The sequence below is a fragment of the Galleria mellonella genome, unplaced genomic scaffold, assembly GCF_026898425.1.
Source record: "Galleria mellonella isolate WM207_F2 unplaced genomic scaffold, CSIRO_AGI_GalMel_v1 utg173, whole genome shotgun sequence".
Taxonomy (NCBI): domain Eukaryota; kingdom Metazoa; phylum Arthropoda; class Insecta; order Lepidoptera; family Pyralidae; genus Galleria; species Galleria mellonella.
The window spans coordinates 8,331,712-8,338,784 of record NW_026442016.1 but is presented as its reverse complement, the minus strand read 5'-3'; the positions used below and the strand labels follow the sequence as shown (position 1 = coordinate 8,338,784).

General features: G+C 29.2%; 1 long non-coding RNA gene across 1 annotated transcript; it reads left to right on the top strand.

The window, feature by feature from the left end:
• Positions 1–5,435: 5,435 nt before the first annotated feature.
• Positions 5,436–7,073, top strand: LOC116413198 (uncharacterized). Its single transcript, XR_004224020.2, has 2 exons — positions 5,436–5,615; positions 5,726–7,073. It is a non-coding gene; the product is annotated as an uncharacterized LOC116413198 (long non-coding RNA).

Sequence of the window (7,073 nt, the reverse complement as noted above, 5' to 3'; positions counted from 1 at the left end):
AATCAATAAATATATAACAGTTTCCCGGTTAAAGTCTCGGGTAAAAGCTAGTAGAGAATAAAAATCCGTAATTGTAAACGGTAGTAATAGTATTCTCATGATTATGGTATCAAAGCACCTTTTAATTTACTTTTATAAGGATTCGATTCATTTTAATCAGTTTTGCAACTAGAATACATTAATGTTAATTCTATTCTTGCTTTATAATTTATCGAAATCTCGAAGAACTTCACCCCAGGCTCGAATAATAAAATAAAAAATAAATATTGGTAATAAATAAATAAATATAACTTTCATTAGACAAGGTATTATTTAAAATTTTCTTTATAAATGGGCAATTTTACATAAAAGGATTTAATTAACTTAAATATATATTAAAGTTCTAAATAGAATACCATAAATATTAAAATTGTAAAGATATATAGTTCTTTGTTAGATACTCAATTGTACATTTATATGATATTTAAAGTTCAGATTGACTACATTCTAGATTTATATATTTTAAAACAAATACACAAACAATCTAAACATTAAGATTATTAGAATAATATTTTTACTATATATATGTATTTATTTACCCTCATATAAATAAATAGGTGCGTAAAATTTCTTTATGTTATTTACATTTTAATGAATTTTATACTAGGCAATTTCTATTTATGCCATTTAAAGTACCTACTGTGGTAATGTAATGTAACACCGAAACATACATGTGTACATTGAATGTAGTCAAATTTCCCTTTGGGACAAGCTTTCGTATACATCTTCGTCAACCCGGGCAACTTATTCGTGCAGGCAAATAATTTGTTTGTACGGTACATAGCAATGTCCCACTGGATACACAGACATGCCTGCTTTACGTATTAGCTATAGGGATATGTGAGGAAATCCTTGGATGAACTGGCCTTTTGTGTGTGGAGTAACAATCATGTATCCTTACGACACAGAAAATAGATTTTCAACAATGTACCAGCATCTTTACTATCTTATAAATATGAAAGTGAGTTTGTTTTTTTTATTTTTTGGACATTAAAATTTTAATGTTAACCAATTTATGTTACTTTTTAAAACAATTTACGTGGAAAATTGTTATAAACATTGTTAGGTTAAAATAAATTAATATCGTAAATATTTTAATTTTAGTAAATTTGTTAGTCCTAGTATAAATTCTACTAATATTATAAATGTCTAAACTTCCTGATTATATTTAAATATTTGTGACTTTTTGTTGTTAATAGACTTGGATGAAATTTGGACAACCGATAATAAACCATTATCTTTAGTGATTTTTGAACTGAATTATTTATTTTATCTTTATAATGTAGAACAGTATAATAATACACAATTAAATATAGTAGAAGTAGTAGGCGGTGCATACTGAATTATTACCATACATACTAAATTACTAGAATACTACTTTTTACATATATTTATGTACCTTCTTATGTACAGGTACATACGTAGGTTCACATAGGTATATATTTCTGTGGTAAAATCTCTGCAGTTGGTGCAATGGCCTGAACTTTATACCTACATTTTGACGTTTAAAAGAAGTTTCTAAATATGAAATGAGGACACCGACTATCTATATTGTAATTAACAATTTATACAGTTTCTTTCTCTCTGTAGTTTAATAATTACATATTTACTATTAGTTCACCTAGAGTTATTCCATGATGAAACTTAAGCATGTATTAAAATGCATTTAAAAAAATGTTGGTATTTCTGATCACAACAGTCGAAATATTCTTATTGTAGTGTTAAAATCATGTACCCAGATCCTATATATCTACATATACATATACTTATATACACATACCCTAGTCGGATGATTCGTAAATAATTCCCAGTGGAAATACATGGAATAGATAGGGCGCGAATGGGCACTCCGGCCGCAAACCGATTGGTTTGGGCTTTCTAGGCGCAATACACCAGCGGGATGAAAATATAGAATGATTTTTCGTCGAGAAACAAAGAATTGGCACGTTTTGTTCCGATTTGCCGACATCAAATTCTGTGCCACGAACACTGTACAACAAAAAGTCTCCCGGCATTTTGCATTTGTTTGAAATTTTGTTAGTTAAACTGATATCGCTTTTATCATACAAATAGAAGTTTAGTTTTTAATATTATTCAGAGCAAATGTTATATTAACAATTTTAGGCAAAATAAAGCGTTTTTATCAATCGCTCAATGCATTAGTTGAATCATAGAATGAACTAGTATTGTCAGCGTCTTGGGAATATATTTGAGTCACTAAATAGATTCTAAAAGTTCTTCCTCATAAAAGTCTATTTCTGACTAACCTTTCTTTTTATTTAAAAGTTTATTTTGTCGGTATACCTAATTCATGCAATTCCTCATTTGCTGTTTTTAATAGTAGTAATAGTAGAGCAAGCATGCTCTTTAAAAAATCGTCATTAGTCAAGTAGCAATATTTTTTGAGTAATATAACCTATATAATCCCATAGGAATAAAAATACCAGATAAAAGGTATATTTCTACGAAATAACTGGTCTTTTAATTAGGATACACAGAGTGTATTATATTATTGATAAGAAGTATCTGGGGGTGGAACGCAGAAAACCACACAGCGCTATGAATATCGTCGCTATTAAATAAAACATGTTACGTACTCTACCTCGCCGCATTTACCACAATATTGCGGCTGTTTGTGAAATATCATTCTCAAACATGTAATATCACCAAATTCATTAATTTTAGGCTACATTCACATTATAGTGCCGGTCACGGTTCGTTCTTAGTCCGATCTCGGTCTAATAAGCAGAAACGCTTCGAGATTAATAGTGATTGGAATGGACCTGGTTTAATAGTATGAGTACATACCACGTTGCTGGATTGTGGAATTTCCTTTACATGCCTATCTTTGAAAGTCAATCTCTAAATATTTCTAAAAGTATTTTCTATTCTTATGTACATATTTTTTATATGTATGTGTATTTGTATGTAAGTATATAGTTATGTTTATGTATATACATGTCTATATATAATTTACATATAATATAATTACATAGTTACGAATAAAGTTCAGTTTTTCTAGTTATTTTTTTGCACCATTTTACCCGCTGACATTAATGCTCCTTTCCATTCTCTGAAAGAGAATTCTTGCAGAGAAACTCATCTTTGTACATTTGCTTTTCACTGTTACATTTCCGTATGAATTATTAGTGTGTACAATAAAGTATAAAGTAAATAAATAAATGCACACACTGTTTCCTATGTTATAATATTTTAACAGACCGAGATCGGATCAAGAAAGAACCGTGGTCTACACTATAGTTTGAATTTGGCTTTAAGGACAATTTAGCAGAATGATAGTTCAGTTTCAATCTCACCAGCCTATTAAGTCTCTCCTCTAATTCCATTCTACAAATTCTCCCACTTACGAGAAACTGGTTAGAAATTTTAGAATCAATCTCATCGTGATGCGAATAATGGTTGATACATAGATTGTAGTAAAAATAGCATAAGGTTGGATCATATATATTTTCTTACATAAGAATAGGTACAGGTCGAAATATGTAATTTATTTTTCACATTGCACTTGTTCAGAATATATCTATTTTTTACTCAATCAAGAGAAAATGTACGTCTTTCTATAAGTTAAAAAAAAAAGTTTAAAAGCAAGTTTGAATGAATATCGAAAAAAGTTTTATTTCTGAATTGAATACATTCGATATTGATAAGTAAATATATAGAGACTTTTAAATGGCTGCAGAGATTTGAACGATTTGGTAGACAGGTAGACTATATAGATTTTAATACATTTCAATTCACACCTGTAAAATTGCAGATTATGGCTATTTAAATAATAATACCACCAGACAGATCCTCGTATACTTAATATAACAAAGTTAAGGCTAATCAATTAGTATGGGCCTAATATTTCATCCTAGATTAGGATAAGAAGTTGAATCCTTGGAAACTTTGAAAACACTGGGTTATTTGCGATAAGGTGATAAATTAAATCTTGTCAATAACAGCGAAAAGAATAGCAAATTTTTCAGACGGTCGGTCAAAGTTATTTATCTTTCCTAAAAAGTATAATAAATGATTCAGTCAGTATGTAATAGTATTTTCATTACAGTTTCTTTTTACCAGTATCCACTTAATATAGTGTATATGATACGAATTTATTATTAGTGACTTTAAAAACGTATGAAGTATAAAGACATAATAATTATAAAGTAAGTAGATGTTATATTTTATAATGAAGTTGCTTTTAGTTTTATTTTATTCAATTTTCTTCGGAACATAAACAGCATATTTAAGTCTAAAAAGATAAATTGAAAAGATAATTCTAATAATCATTTACATAGTTTCACATATACATACTATATCTAATTAATTTAGTGCAATAACAGTTTGATTATATACCAGCCCTATTTTTGCATTACAAATTAAAACCCTCATTATTTTAAGCAGTGCACGTTCTTTGGTAGCGTTGAAAAGATCTTTTGTTTGGTAACAAACACTCGGCAAGTCAATCGACGTAGCTTTGTAAACCTCGCAAATTAATGACTTGCGAGAACCAGCGAATACATGTATGAGTAGTATTGGATTTCAATTTTGTTTATGCCCTTGATTTTATCGACAGTGTAAAGAGTATTTAATGCATGTAAATAACTGATAGAGGACTAAAAAGTTAATTTTCTTAACAATAGAGTTGATGTCATTAAATAGGTATTAAATATAGTTACTTTATACCTATTAATAGTATAATATTATTTGTGCTTTATACTGTTGGGCTAAATACAGTCATTGTCGCCAGTTTTTAACAAAATATGGAAGCTAACACAGCAGGAAATACAAATTTATAGGACTATAATAATAACTTGATCAACTATTTTATTAATATCTTTCTTGTTTTACTCATTTTATACGTTTGTTGATCCTTTTTTTTTTTAATTTGTCTCTCATAAATATTATGATTTCTTAAATGCAAGATTTTAGATACGTAAAAGTTTACGTAAGGATAATTTTTAACTGTAATATTATTGGTGGTGACATATGTAGAGAATCTGCATATACTATAATATCATTAGGGAAAAAATTAAAATCTTAATTATTATTACCATTACGTTGAATTTGAATAACAACGGTACATACCGTGTGAACTTAGAAGTAACTTCCAACCCTCGAATAAAATCAAACGATTATCATGTATAATAATTCAATTTCAGTTACGATTACGCGAGTTCCCACCGGGTGAGATTTCTCCCCTACAGGTAAATACTGATAGAAAGCAAGACGTTCGAGGGGTTAAAATCAATGCGAACAAAGAAAAAGGGACCTATTGTGTGCGCTTACGCAAGAAGTCCACGTGCGCAATCGCTCCCACGGTCTTGCGGGGAGGATTTTTTGGAGCCATATATAAGGGTGCACTTACCACCAGTAGGTCACTTCCAAATTTGAAGAGCTGTAGTGAACAACGCCGGGGCCCGACAGTCAGTCGGGACCCCGGGCTTTGAAATAATATTATTTATAAATATTCACTTCCCCATTATTATAGTTATAGACAGTTGAACTTTTAAGTGTGCTGTCAGTTTTATTTTATATTGTAACAGTACTTGGAGTTCTTATAGCCTGTAATTGTAAGTATTTGTATTACTTAAAATTTGCCTTGTTATCAATAAAATTCCATTGTTTCCTATAAATAATATTTTGTGCGTATTAATAATATAAATATTTATTGTTGTTACAGATGTATACATACAAATATGTTATGTGTCTAATTGAACGGCATACTAAACAACTACATTCAACTGAAATGCCAATATGAATGGCGGCTCCTTCATTCGGCGTCTTTCTGCGACTAAATTCTATTGTTTCATCTTCAATAAATATACCACAATCAAGGAGCTGAAGATACAGGTGATATGAAAACATCTTGATAGACCTTTCCAAAGATAGTTTAGTTTTAGATATTAAATTTTCCGATTAAGTTCATAGGTGTAGGGATATAAATAGTTGAGTGCTCAATTGTGTTATTTGAATTCATACAACACATTTTGTAGTTTACGTAAGTACCATTATTTGAAGTTAACAGTTTCTCGGTTCAAATCTGCACAACTTTGGATAATGAGTGCCTTAATGACTATTGTTTGTTTAAAGTTATTAGTTGCCAATATCGTTTTTGTTTTCAATGTTACGTTAATTTGTTTCAATTTTGCTTCAATTACTTGTTACTGTTTTTTGTTTGTTACAATTAAACCCGAATTGTTAATCATCACAAATGTAAAAAAACAGAGATAAAAAAATACCCATAAAATGTTGCTGTTCATAGTGATATTCAAGTACTATTTTCTTATTTAATACTTCAGTTAAAGTTAAACGTTACGATTTTGTTATTTGAAATTTCAAATGCGCGGCTTACGAGTATGTTTTGCAAATTAATCGTTGACTTGTTGTGTTTAGTTAAGTTTGCCAGTTCATTCGTTAGAAGTTACATTGCACAGTTAAGTTTGTTCTTCAACCTTTTCAGTCTTCATTGAATGTGAAGTTACGTTTTATTGTTGATTTTTTGTTTGAAAACCAAAATGCCAGCCGGTCTGGTAGTATTTCATTTGAAGGTTCATCAATAAAATAAAACATTATGTTTTAATCGACTGACAAACAATGTTCTTCTTGATTTATTTGTTTCGAATAGTTGATTTTTTGTTTTGTTAATTTTTGCTTACCATAAAACAGGTCATTCTTTTTAATTTTTATTTCCGAATTTACTATTTTTACTATCATTATTAAATTTCCATATTACGTTTCATTACATCCAATCAAAGCAAATTGTTAAACAATATTTTCATTTTTTCTTTGACTCGTTGAATTGGCTGTTATAAAATAGTTGAGTTTTTGTTTTGTTTCTGAATAATTTTAAACTTTGCCTATGTCCGTGATTACGAATACTTATTAACACGATATTTTTAATACTAATCTCTAACCAAAATGTAATCAGTATGCTTCTTTTCTTTACTACACTGCACTAAGTATTTGTCGATTGTTTTGTTAAATTTCGAAACACGATGTGCCTTATCTTAAAGTGCCTGAATTCATTA